At 44.2% G+C, this 19,187-nt stretch overlaps 1 long non-coding RNA gene across 1 annotated transcript in view; it reads left to right on the forward strand.

Annotated features, from left to right (window-relative positions):
• The first annotated feature begins 12,704 nt into the window (after positions 1 to 12,704).
• Positions 12,705 to 19,187, forward strand: part of LOC115300283 — a 10,829-nt gene continuing 4,346 nt past the window's right edge. Inside the window, exons 1-2 of the long non-coding RNA XR_003912584.1 lie at positions 12,705 to 13,257; positions 18,004 to 18,189. This is a non-coding gene — a long non-coding RNA (uncharacterized LOC115300283). The remainder of the gene's footprint in view (positions 13,258 to 18,003; positions 18,190 to 19,187) is intronic.

Below are 19,187 nucleotides of genomic sequence, written 5' to 3' on the forward strand. Positions count from 1 at the left end.
ACAAAAATACCTAAACTTCAGTGTAAACTTTGCAGTCTGATAAATAAACCAAGAGCTGCACCATATGGTGAGGTAGGAAGTCTCCCCCTGACCGCCCCCCCCTCCCTGAGGCACGAGAGGCGCCTGAGGGACTGACAGTCCTGTGGGCTGAAAGCCTAGATATCCCCCCCCACTACCAAGCAGGGAGATTTGCTCCAGGTTCATGGTTCCAACCCCCACTGAGCTTCAAGAAGCAGGGACAGGAAAAAAAAAAATAGGGGAGGGAGGCAACTGACAGGTATGTTTCTTTTCCAGAATCTGGTCTCCAGAAGTTCTGGTTATGCGGGTACCAGCCAAGCCAAGTCTGTGGCGCGTGCGTCCCTGCGGTCCGGGGCTGCAGTAGCTCTACTGAGACCTTCTGCAGGTCAGCAGACGAACAGACATCCTCCTTGTACCACACCTGTCAAGATCTTCTAGAACTAGGTGGGACCTTCAGGAAGTGCATAAGGAGCCACAGGCGGCTAGGCATGCCCACCTCAACCCCACAAGTTAGATCTCTGTGTCCCCTCTTGTCCTCATAGGGAGCACGTGATGCCATTACAACTCAAAGTCACAAAGACAGAATAGCTTCAAGGGAGAAGACCGAGAAAACTGGCCCCCTCGTAACTGGTTACAGGCAGACAGTGTTTGGATACTTCAGACAGGGAACGTGCAGAAGGGCCCAGGGTTAACGTAGGATAGCATGATTTTTTAAGTGTGTGTGCCCATAGCCACACAGTTAGTATAGAGAGTTTGCTGAGATATGTGACACTATGTCCTGCTCCTCTCTGAATCCCACACAATGATCTGACACAGAGTTACATCCATAGTAGATTCTCAACTGCTATTTGTTGAATAAATGATAATATGCTTATTGAAATAAAGAGCCTGGGAGGTTGAGAGTGAGTGCATGGAAAAGGTAGTAAGTTACCTACATCATCATGAGGCATTGACCAGAATGTTGGTTATGGTAAATTTTTCAGTGTTATAGTCAGAACTACACAGGCTGTAGTAATCAATAAGTATTAAGAAACAATACCGGGGAGCCGGGATGGCTCAGTCAGTTGAGCATCTGACTTCAGCTCAGGTCATTATCTCACAGTTTGTGAGTTCAAGCCCTGTGTCAAGCTTTGTGCTGACAGTTTGGAGCCTGGAGCCTGCTTCAGATTCTGTGTCTCCCACTCTCTCTGCCCCTTCCCTCCTCACGCTATGTCTCTCTCTCAAAAATAAATAAACATTTAAAACAAAAACAATACCAGTCCCCTTCTGCTTCCATCTTATGCGATATGATGGTGGTGGGAGGAGACCACTTAGTTTTTGACTGATCTTTTTGCTACTGAAGGTAAGGAAGTTGTTTGCAGAGGTCCAGATACATAGCTGTCCTATTTTCAGTCCTGTTTTTCTACTCTGCTTACAAACTTCTTAATAAGAACCAAGACACAAAAACCCAACTGGTGAACAAGGAAGTCAGGTGATCTTACTCTAAGAGCCTCTCATAGCAAGGATAAACCTTGGTTCTGTCAAAGATGGACGTGTAGGGCGGTCTCCTTGGTGATAATCTTCACTGTGCCTGGTTCCAGGCAGAGAGATCAATTGTTTAGTAAAGCTCAGGTGACTGTATCTTTTCTCAAACAAACGTGACAAATCACGGGGTAATGATTATAGTGTATTCTTGAGTGGTGTTTCAAATATTGTATCTCTGTAGAAAGCTTCATATGTTCAGCATATTTTGAAAAGAACATGCTTTCTTGGGGAGCCTTGGTGGCTCAGGTTATTAAGCATCTGACTTCGGTTCAGGTCATGATCTCACGGTTCGTGGGTTCAAGTCCTGCGACGGGCTCTGTGCTGACAGCTAGCTCAGAGCCTGGAGCCTGCTTCAGATTCTGTGTCTCTCTCTCTCTCTCTCTGCCCCTCCCCTGCTCACACTCTGTCTCTCTCTCTCTCAAAAATAAACAAACATTAAAATAAAAAAAAGAAAATAATATGGCTTCCTTTACCAGAGTAGGAACAGCCTCTGAGTGAAGACAGGGGAATGAGAAATACGGTATTTTTGCAAGTACTGGTGGCTGGTCTCAACGCATTTGGGTGTATATTAAGGAAGTACTAGCTGCTTGTGATGGTTAACTTGATGTGCCAGCTTGATGGGGTTGTAGTACCCAGATATGTAGTCAAACATTATTCTGGATGTTTCTGTAAGGGTATTTGGGGTGAGATTAATATTTAAATTGGTTGCTTTTGTGTGAAGCACATTGCCCTCCATGATGTGGATGGATCCAGTCAGCTGGGGACCTGAATGGAGTAGAAATCTGACGTTTCCCTGAGCAAGAGGGAATCCTGCCAGCCGATGGCTTTTGGACTTGAACTGCAACATCAGCTCTTTCTGGGTCTCTAGGCTGCTGGCCCACCCTACAGATTTGGGACTTGCCATCTATCAAAATCAGATGAGTCAATTCATTAAAATAAGTTTCTCAATAGATTAGGTAGATAGGTGGATGGATGGCTGGATAGATAGATAGACAGACAGACAGACAGACAAATCCTATTGGTTCTCTTTTTCTGGAGAACCCTCATACACTGCTGTAACAAATAATCCCATGCATTTCAGGGACTGAATACAAAATTAATGTCTTGCTCCAGGAGCAGTCCAGTGCCAGGGTTCCTTGTCAGGTCTGGTTTTTCACCCTGTGGTGATTCTGAGACGCAGGCTTCCTCCATCCTATGAGCCATTACCCTCCAGACCCTCTCGAGTCCCCTCCATCTAGCCAGCAGAAGGGAAAGTGAGAGAAGAGTCCCATGTGCTTCTCAACCACTTTGGGCAGATGAGACACGCAACATTTCCGCTCACTTTCGCTGGCTGGAAAATAGTCACATGACTCCCCATAGAGAAGGATGGGGGGGCTGAGACGTGTGGTCTTTGACTAGGAAGCTACCTGCCAACAACTCTCTACTGTAGAGAAAAGAAGCAGGAATTTGGTAACTACCACAATCTTCTTCATGAATATTCACATCTTTATCGATGTGGTTAGGACTTATTCCACCTCAGCTATCATCCCTTTTGGGCTTTCTTTGGTGAATTTGCTTCCTTCTGACATGACACAGAGCCTCTTCTGTCAATTTTCTGAGTGATTAACCTCATATCGTTAAGCCTTTACAGGTTTTAAATCTAATAAGGAAAGCAAAGATGAGGTGCCTGGGTGGCTCAGTCAGTTAAGCGTCTCACTCTTCATTTCAGCTCAGGTCATGATCGCACGGTTTGTGAGTTAGAGCCTCGCATCAGGCTCTGCATCAATGGTGTGGAGTCTGCTTGGGATTCTCTCTCTCTTCTGCTCTCTCTGCCCCTCCCCTGCGCTCTCTTCTCTCTCTCTCTCAATAAATAAATAAATAAATAAATAAATAAATAAACCTAAAAGATAATAGAAGGCAGGTAATATTATTGTACGTGTCAGGAGTGGGACAGATGGTAAGTACAATGGGTGTTCAGAAGGGGAAAAGAATTCTTGAGTTGTTATGTTCAGAGAAAGCATTTCGGGAAGAAGTGTACTTGAACTGAGATGTTACATATGAGTGGGATTTCAATAGGCAGAAGGGAAGGGGGAGAACATTCCAAGGAAGGTAAATAGGCATGAGCAAGAAAACAGAGGCAGGCATGAAAAAGTAATTTTTGAGGAAGTCAGTAAACCAATCTGACTGGAGGGGATACTGGGAAGAATATCAGTTTAAAAGAGGGGAGGGGTGCAGATTAAACCCAGGTTGTGTTCGGAGGGAATTGAAGTAGTCTGTAAATACTGGAGATCCTTGGAAGATTTTTTTCATGAAAAAATTAATATTTCAGAAGAATAACATAGAGGAAGTGCACAGAATGGTTTGGAGGGGAGCCCACAGAGGCAGGAGCCCAGGACCTTCATGACCCCAGTGATAACAATCTTGTGGTTGTCTTTGTGTGAAGTCAGAACTGCTTTAGTCGTGTGTGAAAGAAGTACAACTTAATCAGGCCTGAGCCAGAAGAGAATGTCTTGTTTATGGAAAAGGGTGATCTAGGCTGTATCTGTTCTGTGCATGGCCGGAAGCCAGGAGCAACAGGGCATCATTAGGGTTCAGTCTTCCCACCCCATCGGGGCCACTTGACTCTGGATGCAGCCCTGTGCTATATGATGGACAAAATGGCGTTGGCAGCCCTAGCCTCCCGTCCTCCCCAGCCCCAGCAGAAAGAGATGGCCTGCCTGGAGCGTGCCTATAGGCAAGTCCTGGGGCAGGTGCTTCTTGTCCGTGTTTGACTCCTATGTGCCTGAGCCTACCTTGTGGAGAGGGGTGGACTCCTCTGGCTGGTGCTGGGCCATGTGCCCCCATCCAGAGAGGACAAATGTCTTTTGCACATGGTGTGGCTAACCTGTCCCATCTGAAACATCGGAATGGGTTTACCATGAGAACGATAATTTATTATCAGAAGAAGGAAAGGAGGGCAGTTCACTACAATCTCCATTTTTTTTGCATTAGGCTTTCCTTTTAAAAAAAATTTAGGGGCACTGGGGTGGCTCAGTCGGTTAAGCATCTGACTTCAGCTTAGGTCATGATCTTGCAGTTTGTGAGTTAGAGCCCCGTGTCAGGCTCTGTGCTGACAGTTCAGAGACTGGAGCCTCGGATTCTGTGTCTCCTTCTCACTCTGCCCCTCCCCTGCTCATGCTCAGTCTTTCTCTCTCGCAAAAATAAATAAACATTAAAAACTTACATAATAATAATAATAACATTTTAAGTTCTTCATTAAATAAGCAAACATTTGAGTGTCTCTCCAATGGCTGGATCATGTTTGACTAATATCTTACATCTCATTGCCCTATAGCACCTGAGCTAGTATGAAAGCATACAGTAAACACTCAGCTGTGTCTCTGAATTCTCCTCTGGAATAGCTCACACTCATCCTTCGGTTCCTCCTCCCCACCCTACCCCTGCGAGCAACACCCTCCTGCTTCTTGCCTGGCGTCCTGACCCTAACTCCCTGCTGGGCTTCCAGCCTCTAATCCCTGCACTCTCTAAGTCATCATGTACAAACCTCCAGCGTCAGCTTCCCCAAATGCAGGTCAGACTGCGATGGGCCTTGGCATAGAAAGAATTCCATAATCCTTAATATGTGATGTGGTCATTTGTTTCATGCACATCAACTCCTCCCCTCCCTGTGTTACACTCCTTTGCAGCATGACTTCACTGCTTCTCCTGTTGAGGCATGGAGCCTGGTTCCCTGCGTCCTTGAATCTAGGTTGGCCTCGTGATTTGCTTTGACGAACGAAATGCAGCAGATGTGACATGAGTGTTCTGAAGCTTAGGCCTAACAGGCCTGGCAGCTTCGGCCTGGCTTGTTTGGAGCGCTGCCCTGAGACGCTGACGTAAGGAAGCCCGTCTCGCCCAGGGGGATAAGAAGCCATGTGGGGAAGGCTTTCCAGCCAGCTCCCAACACCCAGCACCAACTGTCGGACTTATGAGTGAGGTCGTCTTGGACCTCCCAGCCAGCTAATTCTCTGGCTGTAGGCAGGCACATTAATACGCCCAGGAAAAACAATAGCGAGATGCTCAGCCAAACCATAGTACCATGAGGAATACTAAATCACTGTTGTTTTAAACCACTAAGTTTTGGGATGGTTTGTTTTGCAGCAGTTGGATAACTGAACCAATAGGATTTGTTTGAAGACGAGGGAGAAGAAGACTAGAATGACTCCCATTAACTGAGGTGTCAGGAGCTAGAGAATGAGTTCGTATGAGGGGTAATGAGCATGGGGAGCCTTTGGAATGTTCCAGTGGGGTGTCCAGCAGGTAGAGATGCGTGGATCTGGGGATGACTGGATTGCGTCATGAGTTTCAGTAGCTGGGAGTCGATTAAATTACCCGGGATTACCCAGTGAGTGAGACTGGGCAGAAGCCACAGGTCAGAAGAGAAAACCTTGGGGGAACACTGACATTTAAAGATGGGCAGAGGAAAGAAATGCGGAAGTGGAGACAGAGTTTTGTAACACAGTTAAAGAAAAAGGGGGGGATAGAATGTTTTGTACATCGCTTTTATTCTTTACTTCTTTCAGGTTGGTCAAAAAGGAAAAAAAAAAAAGAGAAGCAGTAGAAGAAGCCAAGAAGCTACCTCGGATGGTAATGTAAGGCTGTCCCAGGGACCCAGTCGGCCATTCTCAGGATGCCCCCACCCTTGGAAACGCAGCAGGTCAGTATGAGATGTTGCCCCGTTGCACGGCAGGGCCCACGTGGGAGGCTCAGCTAAGTGGCATGGCAGACTATGTCAAAACAAAACAGAACAGGTTTTTTAAAACCAGTTTTGCTGCCCATACTCTTCTTTCTCCCAGACAGTGATCTGAGGAAAGCCCAAACAAATGCAGAGAAACACAAACGAACTAAGCCAGTCTGCTCAATGCCAGAAGAGGCAGGTGTGTGCAGAGGTGGTCAAAGAGGGGCACGAACAAAATCTATGAAACACAGAAACAGTGAGGATGGAGACAAAGGCACATGAAAATAGCAGAGAGGTGTGTTTCTCAAACTGTCCTACCTCTCCGTAAACTTTGTATCTCTCTCAGATACAGCCCCAATATAGCTTTATGAATACTGTCCTGTGAGAACCTTGATTATTCCACTTCTATTCCGGGATATGTAAGTATACAGTATATACAGAGTCAGAGACACTCTATCCATAACAGTTTAAACCAACAGGGCCACTGATACTCTTTACAATACGTGGGGTATGCATATGTGTCTTTAGTAATCATATCACATCCCCCAGACAAACTCCACTATCTTGGATTTGGTCGCCTCATTTTATAATTTTTTTGGATGTTCTTTTATGAGACTGCAGCCCTATTTACAACTTCCTGCCTCTTAACCAAAGATCCGATGTAACAAATGTACACTCAGGACCTACAGTGTGTGGGGTTCTTTGGGACACACCCAGAGGTAAGCAGTGGTATTCTGGTAAACCAGCACTCCAGGAAAAAAACCAAACCTGATTTATAGCATTTGCTAATTTTTGCAGTATAAACAATTCGACCATGGTTGATTTCAAGCTATCAGTGGTTTAAGAGCTGACTTACAAAACTCCTGAATACTTAGCTTCTCTGAGGCAAACATTTAGGAACAAGTTGCAGCGTGGAGGAAATCTGAGGTGCCCGACAACAGCCAGTATCAGCTGTCAGCTACATGTGGGAAACTATGTTAGTGTGTCCAGCCAGCTGACTCTCCAGCCAAAGTGTGGCCAGGCAAGCCCAGCACAAGAACCTCTCAGCCAATCCGAAGAGCCATAAGTAATTATAAGCTGTTTATTAAGCCACTAACTTAATAAAGTTAAGTGGGGATGGTTTGTTATACAGCAGTAGCTAACTAATACACATAAAGTACACCTTGCATGGGGGAAAGGAAAGAGCTGCTCAGTAGAGAGGCAGGGCCTTGTTTAGCCTTCCCTTCTTGTAGGCATCATCGTCCTATTCACAGGCTATCTGGACAATTTTGATCTTTCTTTTTGCAGGGGGCAAAACTTCTTGGCCATCTGGTGCTGAACATAAACCTTGGCAGCTCCTGATGCCCTTGGTGCTTTGAATGTGCTGCCCACTGGGACTTTGAATCAGATTGAGCAAAGCAGAGATCCGTATTTCTAAGCAGTCATTTTAGGAAAATATGTTTTATTGAAAATCAGGAGTGATGACTTCATGAAGTGAGGGGAATCAGGACCACCTTGAGCAAGACCACCCAAAGGCGGGCGGAACATTGAATAACACCCTTCTTCTTGTTTATTGTCTCCTCTGTGTACTGACCTTTCTTATCTGTCTGTCAGTAACAGACTTTAACCAGCTACAACTGATCTGTTAAATATTGACTTGATACAGTAGCAGAGATCCAGGATTCATTTATTCTAGTATACTCCCCTCCTAAGTTAGTATTCTGTATGGGGCTTGCCTCTGCTCCTGCACACGTCTGCATAGCAGGCCCCGGTGGGCTCCCCAGGGAGTCCAAAGACAAGATCTGTCCCCTTGGCCTGCATATCATTATCATGTGTGTAATACTGGTGGCTCCAAAGTATCAGAAACCAGGGTAATGAAAAAAAGTCATCTCAAATATTCAGTTTTCCTAAAGAAAAGGAAGAAAATGTTGACCCCCCCCCAAAGTCAAGATAGTGTTTCCTTCCAGGGGGAGGGAGGGGGCTAATGATCAGGGAGAGACAGAGAGAAGGCTTCCAGTAACCTACTGTCTCATCTGGGCAGTGGGCTCATATGGCATTTGCTTCATAATAATTTTTTAAAATTTCTTTTATGTTTTTTATTTATTTCTGAGAGAGAGAGAGACAGTGTGAGCAGGGGAGGGTCAGAGAGAGAGGGAGACACAGAATCTGAAGACAGGCTCCAGGCTCTGAGCTAGCTGTCAGCACAGAGCCTGATGCGGGGCTCAAACCCACTAACTGTGAGATCATGACCTGAGCCGAAGCCGGACGCTTAACCAACTGAGCCACCCAGGTGTCCCCATAACCATTTTTTAAAGTATTCACATAATGTTTATACTCTTTTCTGGATATAGGTTGTACTTCATGATAAGAAAACTCGTCAATTTAAAGGTAATGCATTTTGTGTTCTTATTTCGTTTTGTATCGCCTGAGCACTTGTTAGAGGTAAAGAATCTGGACCCTTCCTGGAACCTACTAAGCCTGCCTATCCCTCGGTGGTTCATCTTCACATTAGAGATTGAGACGCACCATCCAAGATAAAAAGACCACAAGTCACTAGCCCTGGGGTACTGGGAGAGTTACCTCATCCTTCCTTTAGTTTCTCATCTGCAAAGTCGGCATGATACAGACTGGTCTCTCTTCTAGGCTGCTGTGAGGAGAATATAGGAAGATACGTATGAAAGCACTTTGAAAGGACAGTAAAGCACCATCTAAATGTTAGGTACTCTTAGCATCTTGGGATAGAGCCGCGAAAGCCTCATGGCTTTTGCTTTGTTTAAAAAAAAAAAAAAAAAAGCACTAATCCTGTGCTCTGCACATTGGTAAGATTCAAAAAGTGATGATGAGTCTGTGTATTATTCCATAAGACATTACGTTTTCTAAGCTTCAAAAAATACTACAACAGTTCACAAAAGGCCACAATGGACAGATACCATACCACTTTGTGGTATGACTGACCCAGGTTTCTTGCTTTAGGCTCCTTCTACTGAGTTTCAAGAGTTAACATGTTGATATCTAAAGATGCGGTACAGGGGCGCCTGGGTGGTTCAGTCGGTTAAGCCTCCAGCTTTGGCTCAGGTCATGATCTCACGGTGTGTGGGTTCGAGCCCCATGTCAGGCTCTGTGCTGACAGCTAGCTCAGAGCCTGGAGCCTGCTTCCAATTCTGTGTCTCCTCTCTCTCTGACCCTCCCCTGCTCGCGCGCTCTCTCTCTCTCTCAAAAAAAAAAAAAAAAAAAAAAAGATGCAGTACACAAATGCTAGCGATCCAGTTGTTATGCTTAATGATCATTCATCTCAACACGTATTTGAAAGCCAGCCTGCACTAGGTCCTGTACTTGGTTGTGTTTGTGTCTTACCAACACAACATGGAGAGAGAGAGAGAGGTGTGTGTGTGTGTATGTGTGTGAATTTTTTGATGACCACATGAGAAGAAAGGAAAAAAGGAAAGGAAAAGAAAGTGTGTGGTGAAATTTTAAGAACTCCACACCGGGCCCAAGTTTTAGAGTCAGCCTGACCTGGTCTAATCCTAGCGTTACCAAGGAATAGTTGTGAGACTGGGGCAAGTCATTAACTCCATTGGATCTGATGTTCTTATCTATAAAATGGGGACGGAGACATGACCTCTTTTTTAAGTATGCTGTAAAAATTAAATGACTTTAACCGTGGGTCTGGCATGTGATAAGAGCTCTTTAACATTAGTTACATAATGCATAAGGACTAGAGGTGCCTAGTTGGCTCAGTCCACGGGACATGCAACTCGTGATCTCGGGGTTGTGGTTTTGAGCCTCATGTTGAGTGTAGAGATTACTTAAAAATAAAATCTTTGGGGCACCTGGGTGGCTCAGTCAGTAAAAGCATCGAAATTCTGTTCAGGTCATGATCTTACAGTTCATGAGTTTGAGCCCCACGTCAGGCTCTGTGCTGACAGCTTGGAGCCTGGAGCCTGCTTCAGATTCTGTGTCTCCTTCTCTCTCTGTCCTCTCCCTCATGCACTGTGTCACTCTCTTTCAAAAATAAATAAACATTAAAACAATAAAAAAAGAAAGAAAGAAAATGAGCTTTTCTAAAATAAAATCTAAGAAAAATAAGTAAAATAGCAACTAGACAGCAAACTTATTTTTTAATTTTTTAATGTTTTTGTATTTATTTTTAATTTTTTTAAATGTTTGTTTTTAAGAGAGACACGGTGCGAGTGAGAGAGGGGCAGAGAGAGAGAGGGGGACACAGAATCTGAAGCAGGCTCAGGCTCCAAGCTGTCAGCACAGAGCCAGATGCAGGGCTTCAGCCCATGAACTGTGAGATCATGACCTGAGCTGAAATCAGATGCTTAACCAACTGAACCACCCAGGCACCCCAAAACCATCAAACTTATTAACGTCATTATCACAATTATTCATACTCTACTGATGTCGTCTGTACAGAAAAGAGCTAGCATAGCAGGCCTGAGCTGTTATCCACGAAGAAGCAGGCTTGCAAGATTAACCCTTGGCTGTCGTCTGAGACCTTAGGTCTTGATAAAGTTCCCACCCTTAACTGATAAGCGTGGCCTGCTGTGCCTAAATTATGCATACAAACAACGTGATTTATGCTGCACACCTGCTTTCCTTCTGGGAGTCTGGCGTTTGTCTGTGTCAGGCAGAGGCTGCTCCATGACCAGCCCCCAGGCAAAACCCGGGGTACTGAGTCCCTAATGAACTTCCCTGCTTGGGGGCATTTTACACATGCTCTCGCCCCATAGAACTCGTTGCCTGGAGGATTAGCATGTCCTGTGTAGAGACGACCCTTGGAAGCTCGAGCCTGATTTTCCCCAGACTTTGCCCATGTGTTTCTTCCTTTTGCTGACTGCTTGGTATCCTTTGGTCGTAAAAAAGCAGAGCCCTGGGTACCAAGGGAAGCTGAGTCCTGTGACATCTCCTCTTTAATCATCGAACCTGGGTGTGGTCTTGGGCCTCCCGCCCCCAAGCAGAGACCTAAACTAGTTGTCTCTGAACAAAATATTTTTTGGGAAAATACCACAGCACTGTCTAACGTAATGTCACTAAATGAATGCATCATTCATAAAAAGACTCAGAATCATAGCATCTGAAAGAATGTCCCTGAAGAAGTAAAGAATATAAATGCTGCCAAGCACCATTCTCTCCTCAATGACTGTTCTCTAAAATTAGAAGCTGTTAGGAGCCTTTCAGCACTGTAAAAGTTAATTGTGATGTTTAGAGTAAAGCAGAAAATGGCAGTGCTATCATTTATGATGTTTATTTTTATTTTTTAGAGAGAGAGTATGAGTGGGGGAAAGGGCAGAGGGAGAGAAGGAGAGACTCTTAATTTGGCTCCTCGCTCAGCACAGAGCCTGACACAGGGCTCGATCCTGTGACCCAGAGACCGTGACCTGAGCTAAAATCCAGATCAGATGCTCAACTGAGCGAGCCACCCAGGTGCTCCCATTTACAAATTTTAGATCATTGAGCTTTAAAAGTCCTTCTTATCATACCAATCCTCCCCAGTGATTTCATTCCCACTATCAACAAAGTTGATTTTGATATTCATTCACAAATCCTGTGTTTTAAGAGTAAAAGGTTTAAATGTATCATGTTATTGAGATTTCTAGAGTAATGGCTTCAGCATCCGTTTGAAACATACCTATTCAACAAGAATTAACTGAATACCTTCTCCATGCCAGGCAGACTTGTAAATTCTGGGATATAACTTGAATCCCGCTGTTTTCATTAGGATACAGCAGAATACAGCTTACAGGCCCTTGTTGGGCAAGCCTCTCAAAATCCCCTGCTTCATTTTCCCTTCAAGATGATCAATAAAAGCATGGGTTTGGGTATGTTGTTATGCTGGGCTTTGTATCAAATGAACTAGTCAAGGGTATTGTTTTCCATCGCTTTGATGAAATGCAGATTTTTCCATTAAAAAAAAGCAAATCTTTCATTTAAAAAGCATTTAATAGAATGGTACTTCCTTCCAGCAGGTTAAATTTAGAACACTGAGAAATGCTGCATGTAAGGCTCTTCTCCAAGTCGAGGCTAGAGCGTTTGCATCTGAGGGTGAGCGGGAGGCATCGGTGTTGAATGCACCCATCACAAACATCTGTCCCTGCACGGGAGGGAGGGCGACCCTCTAGTCTCCCCGGCTCACACAACCGTGGGCGAAGATGGCCGCTGCCTACTGCGCAGCGCAGCCCCGCCCTTGGAGCGCTGACAGACTTCAGGAAAGGGCCTGTGCCAGAACTGTTAGTATTTTCCTCCTCCAGCTTCAAACTGAGACATTCTCTGATCCTCCTGCAGGCCCACCCTTTCTGTTCTTTGAAGTAATTTGGAAGTCTACAAACTGTCACTGGCAAAAATAAGGGAGACAGCTAGCAAATACGCTCAGCTGCTAAAGGAAACATCAAGTTCAATCGATATTTCCGTACAGTGTGGAACCCTGAGTAGGAACAAAAAATAATGATAATAATAATGATTGTTGCCTTCTAGGAGCACATCATCAGGCTGTCTTACACGTGGCTTATTGGTCCCCTGGGCTAGCCTATGTAAAGCCAAGGACTTAAGCAAGAGAAAGCAACGTGCTGGTGATGAAGAAGAGACTGAAACCAAGAAATGGGTGCCAACAGGAGGCAGTGTGGCTCTCCTTGCCTCAGAGGTCCCAAGTCACTCTGCTTCTTTTTCTCATTGTCTCTAGTTAATGTTGACTCTCTGCGGACCAGCTGTGTGAGCTTGACAGCAGCTGAGGCTGCTTGTTGTATCGCCCCTTCTATGAGGATAGAGTTTTGGCTGGACGTGAGGCCACCTGGCTAAACGCCACCTTCCAAGCTTCCCTTCTGCTAACTGTAGTCATTTATTAGGCTCCGCCCACTGCGATACAGACAGAAGTGATATGCACAACTTCCAGGGTATGCTCTTAAATGGAAAGGAGTGAGCGTCTCTCTCCTTCCTTTTCCCGCCTTACTGCCTGCACGTGGATGAAGATGGCGGGACCTGAAGCCGTCGTCTCTGACCTGGAGATGGAAGCAGCCAGGAGAGGATGTTGGAGCCATAAGGTAGGAACGTGGGTCTCCAGATGCATGGGGCCTTCATATTAGCCCTGGACGCGTATGAAAGGGAAACACACTTCTATCTCATTGAAGCTGGGGTCGTATTGGGTCTTTATTAAAGAAGCTGCAATCTAGAACCTGACTAATAAACCTACTTTATCTGCTTTTCTACATATAAAATGGAATGTGAATGAATAGCATCTAAATTTATATGAAGTTGAAGTGACCAACCAAGAACCAAATACCCAGGCAAGAGAATCGACTGTCCCATCTTGATCTTCTAGTCAGCTGGCTGTCAGGGAGAGAGTCAAGAAATACAAGCCCCTCCGTGCCTGGGTGGCTCAGTTGGTTGAGCATCTGACTTCAGCTCAGGTACTGATCTCACAGTTTGTGAGTTCAAGCCCCATATCGGGCTGTCTTCTGTGAGCACAGAGCCCACTTCAGATCCACTGTCCCCTCTCTCTCACTGTCCCTTCTCCGCGCGCTCTCTCTCTCTCTCTCTCTCTCAAAAATAAACAAACATTTAAAAAAGAAAGAAATACAAGCCTCACTGCTGGGGCTCACCCTGTAGGCGAGGCGAAGGGAGAGGGGTCTTTAGAGGAGAGTCATCTACTTTATTGACCAGGGCTTCTGTCCTGAGACTAACAATTCCTAGAGACACGCATGTGTTATTTTAGAAATAAATAACTTATAATAGGTAAACGTAAAGTATAAGTGTTAAGCGGATTCGTGAATGAGAAGGAAATCTCAGAAATTAGAAAGGAAACCAACATCCCTCTCCTACTTAATAAGGTCTCCTGCAGATGTGAGGTGGCCTGGCTAGCTAGGGGTGACGTCATCCTCCCACAAAGGCCTTCCATAGCTTCTCATGCTGCCAAAGAGGATGACAGTCCTGATTAAGAAGAAAGACTCTTCAGTGGAGCATAGTCAAGTAGCTATGTTGTCCCTCTAGGCCCGCAAACCACATATAATTAACGTGAGATGTTTTGGGTAGGTAGGGGCAGTTTTAGCTCAAAGCAAGAATGTCAGACTGAAGAGCAGCACTTTGGGAGTTTTGGTGGGTCATCCCCAGGAAATGCAGTAATAGCAATAGAGGATGCTTTTCTAAAAAACATTTTTAATGTTTTATTTTATCTTTGAGAGAGACAGTGCGAGTGAGGGATGGGCAGAGAGAGAGGGTGACACAGAACCTGAAGCAGGCTCCAGGCTCTGAGCTGTCAGCACAGAGCCTGATGCGGGGCTCAAACCCACAAACTGCATCATCACCTGAGCAGAAGTCTGACCCTTAACTGGCTGAGCCACCCAGGTGCCCCAGGAATGCTTTTCTTGAGAAGGGCAGGGGATTTTTTATGTTCATCATCTTGTCTTTTCCCCTCTTCTCTCCTCCTTTGCAGCCAGCAAACAGCAGCAGGGAGTGATAGTTCAGAGAATGGGCTCCGAAGTCCCACTAAGTAACCTGGCAAGTCACCCTCTCAGGACCACAGTTTCTTCCTTTTCTTCTATAGAGGGGATATACTGTACCATGTCACAGGGTTATAAGGATTAATAGAGGTAATTTATAGAAGTGCTCAACACAATACTGGCACAGACTAAGTGCTGTGTATGTTAACTGTCACTCTTAATTAAGTCTCTAATCATTATTATTTTTTTCAGCAAGTGCTTATTAAGCACTTAGTAAGAGGCCCAGCTGAGTTAAATAACTTGCCCAAAGTCTCACAACTGAGAAGGACTGGTGCTCGTTTGGACCACGTGGGTCTGCTTCCATTAAAAAAAAGTGGGGGCTCTGAGGCGAATTCTTACCTATTTCTACCCATATCCACCCTTCTTTCTTTTTTCCCTCCTTTTAATATGTCATCATAGATATAAAAGAACTAGTCTCTAAATTTAAGCACACAGTTTAGTGAAAAGAGAGGCTAGACCGGTATAATATAGCATGATCATTTCTAGGGCAGAGGCTAAAAATTAAAGTCTTAGGAACCCAGAAGGGTACTTAACCAGACTCAGACTAGGAGCAGGGAAGGCTTCCCAGAGGAGGTGACTAATGAGCCTAGTGGAAGCGAGCCAGGGAAAGCAGGAGAGGACATAGGGAAAAGGCTTTTTCTGGGCACAGCTGCTTTCCTAAATTACTAAAAGCTGACCATTGCCTAGAACAGAGAACGTAAAGGTGGAACACAGAAGGCTCTGAAAACATTTTTTGATTGTTGTTGGTTTTGTGTGTGTGTGTGTGTGTGTGTGTGTGTGTGTGTGTGTGTGTGTGTTCAGGCTAGTTATTAGACATTTTATGTAAAAAGGGCTTTGTAAACTCCAAGATGTTTGGAGTTTATCCTGGAAACACAGGTGAGTCCCACAATAACTAGGAAAAATCACTGGATGTGCTGCTATCCTTGGACACACATGTTTGGGTTAAATTAAAGATCTAAGGACAAATCTTGACTTTCCCTGAATCAGTTCACATAGCAAAACCTGAGCAAGGGAAGCCACAACTCTGAAGTCATGGACTTTGTCTTGCTGACTCCTGTCACTCCAAAGTCTAGGAGGGAACTCAGCACACAGTAAACACTATAGTAACGGACATTTGAATAACTGAGTTGGATGACAAGATGAGCATTTTAAAAGAACATTTGCCAACTTTCATTTATCTTTTGGGGGTTGATGCTGACTAGAACAGTATCTTTTGCTTACAGCTGAAGGAGCTTACACATTATTAAGTTATATATTAACAATCTTTTTTTTCTTTTTGAGTGAGACGGAGAGAGACAGCGAGAGCAGGGGAGGGTCAGAGAGAGAGGGAGGTACAGAATCGAAAGCAGGCTCCAGGCTCTGAGCTAGCTGTCAGCACATAGCCCGACGCGGGGCTTGAATGCACAAACTGTAATATCATGACCTGAGCCGAAGTCAGACGCCACCCAGGTGCCCCAACAATCTTTTGGATGGTTATGTAAATAACTCCACAGTCCTGAGGTCGTAAGAGTGCAGTTTCTTTTTTGAGGCTTAACTGACTACATCACATTTTTTTTTTTATTTTTAAATGTTTATTTCTTTGGAAAAAGAGAGAGAACTGGGGCAGAGAGAGAGAGGGAGAGAGAATCTTAAGTAGCACCAATATAGGGTTCCATCCCATGAACCATGAGATCATGATCAGAGCCAAAATCAAGAGTTGAACACTTAACCAAATGAGCCACCCAGCACCCTAACTGCACCCAATTTTAACTCATAAATGTAAGTGTGGCCACTTGCTTCCTACTTGGAACGCTGGTAGGAACTGGTAAGGAGCACATATATAACATGACCTCTATCTCATGGATTTAAGATGTAATAGATGCCATCCCAAAATCCGTTGCTTTGGCATAGGGATTATTTTGAGGCGAAGGCAATTCAGAAACAGCAGACATAGGAGGAACCTCTGCCCTCCCCGTTTCTGCCTAAAATCAGAGGAGATTCCTGTTGGTGAAGGCCTCCCTCCTCCCCTCTTCTGTACCAGGAAGAGAATAATGATTCTTAATCCTTGGAGAATCTTATCGCTGAGTTTGCATAACAAACCTTACTAAAATAACCCTTCATTCATCCCCCCCTCCCCAACACGTTTACCTTCCCACAGCTGAACACTCCTGGAAGCCAAAACCTTTTAACTTTGCCCCTTCTCCACAGTTTATTGCCCCTGTTAAAATAGTATAGAAATTACCAAGCCAGACCCTGTTCTTTGGGTTTTCACTTCGCCTCTGGGAAGCTCCAGGTGCATGCAGATAAATCTGTTGTGTTAATTTGTCTTTTGTCAGTTTAATTTATAGTCATCATTTACAAAACCTAAGAGGTTAGAGGAAAAGTGTTTTCCTCCTCTACATGTGCATGGTACAAGGGTGATCACCACCCCGACTAATTGTGTGATAATAATGAATGGTGGTTTAACACACATGGACCCCGATAAGGATATGTGAACAATCGGAGTATAAGATAAATAATTGAGAGGTTTTATAAAGTGAAATTTCACTTTGGGAACATCTGTTTAAATGTAATAATATGCAGTTAACCCTTGAGCTGTGTGGATGAATTTGAGCTGTGTGGGTCCCTTACATGCAGATTTTTAAATTAATTTTTTAATATTTATTTATTTTTGAGAGAGAGAAAAAGAGAATGAGCAGGAGAGGTGCAGAGAGAGATGGAGACACAGAATCTGAGGCTCTGGTTCCCTGTCAGTACAGGGCCCGCCATGGGGCTCAAACCCACAAGCTGCGAGATCGTGACCTGAGCCAAGGTCCAGCACTTAACAAACTGAGCCACCCAGGCGCCCCCCCCTTATATGCAGATATTTTACAGTACAGTACTATAAATGTATTTTCTCTTCCTTAGGATTTTCTTAGTAACACTTTCTTTTCTCTAGCTTATTTTATTGTAAGAATACAGTATGTAAAAACCTAACAAGGACACCTCGCTCGCTCCGTAGGAAGAGCATGCAAACTCTTAATCTTGAGGTCATAAATTTGAGCCCCACATTGGATGCAGAGATTACTCAAAAATAAACTTTAAAAAAAACCACAACATAGAAAAATGTGTTAATCAACAATTTATGTCAACATTAGGCTAATTAATAGTTAAGTTTCTGGAGAATCAAAAGCTATATGTGGATTTTTGAGCATGGGGTTGGAGAGTAGGAGGTAAGAGCCCCTAACCCCTGCATTGTTCAAGGGTCAACTGTATTATCATTTAAATTCCATGTAACTATATGAGGAAATTTTTGTTTTATTTTTTCAACAGAACTTACAGCAAGACAGTAGCAAAACGAAACAACTCAAAGGCAAATTTTAACAGCTGAAAGGGATTTCTTCTTCTACTGGGAATAAAGCCCATAAATCAGACCGTACCTTCTTCAAGCTGAAAGCCGAGTGGACTTGCATCACCTTACAAAGCAGTTTCCTTGAAAACTTTTTGACAAAAGACTAGGTGAGGCCAAAATATTTTTCAATTCTATGATCTTGTATTTTAAAATGCACAACTGGAGAAAGAAATGGAAACTAGTAGACTCGCCAATTCTAAACACGCAAAAAGAGAGTGGAAAAATTTTTCCTACTGTGTGGACCACATTCCTCCCCTAAGTAATAAGGCTTTTACTTGAACAAACATAATAATATAATAAGTGCTTATTTATCTGGAATGGCTGGAAAATGAGCCCACCTATTTAATTTCATTTATTTGGATGAGTTGTCAGATACACCACCCAGGAATTTTTATTTTTAAGTCCCCTCAATCCGTCACTTATCTGGGCTTACTTTAAGCTTTCTTTAATTCAGAAGACAAGCCCAGGAGGAGTTTTCAGGACCTTTACTCCTGAGTAAAGGACCTTATTCCTTCAAGGCCAAACTTCTTGTAGCTTCCATACCTTGCCTTGGGAGGCAGGCCAAATAGAGAAAGTGTCCAAAGAGGCACAAACTTGCAGTTATAAATTAGTCATGGGGATGTAATGCACTGGTGGGGACTGTAGTCAATTATATCGTAATAACTTTGGTGATAGATGGTAACTAGACTTAATGTGGGCATCATTTCATAATGTGTAAAAGCCGCAAGTCACATGATGTCCACCTGAAATTAATAGGATATTGTATGTTAACTATACTGCAATTAAAAAAAATTAACTTCTAGAAACAGAGAATAGGTTGATTGTTACTAGGGGTTAAGGGAGGTGGAGGAGGTCAAATGGTATAAACTTTCAGTTATAAGATGAATATGTCCCAGGGATCTAATGTACAGCATGGTGGCTGCAATTAACAACATGTTTTGTATGCTTGAAAGTTGCTCTGAGGGGCGCCTGGGTGGCTCAGTTGTTGAGCTTCGGCTCAGGTTATGATCTCACGGTTTGTGGGTTCGAGCCCTGCATCGGGCTCTGTGCTGACAGCTCAGAGCCTGGAGCCTGCTTCAGATTCTGTGTCTCCCTCTCTCTCTCT

This window comes from Suricata suricatta, chromosome 8 (assembly GCF_006229205.1).
Source record: "Suricata suricatta isolate VVHF042 chromosome 8, meerkat_22Aug2017_6uvM2_HiC, whole genome shotgun sequence".
Taxonomy (NCBI): Eukaryota; Metazoa; Chordata; class Mammalia; order Carnivora; family Herpestidae; genus Suricata; species Suricata suricatta.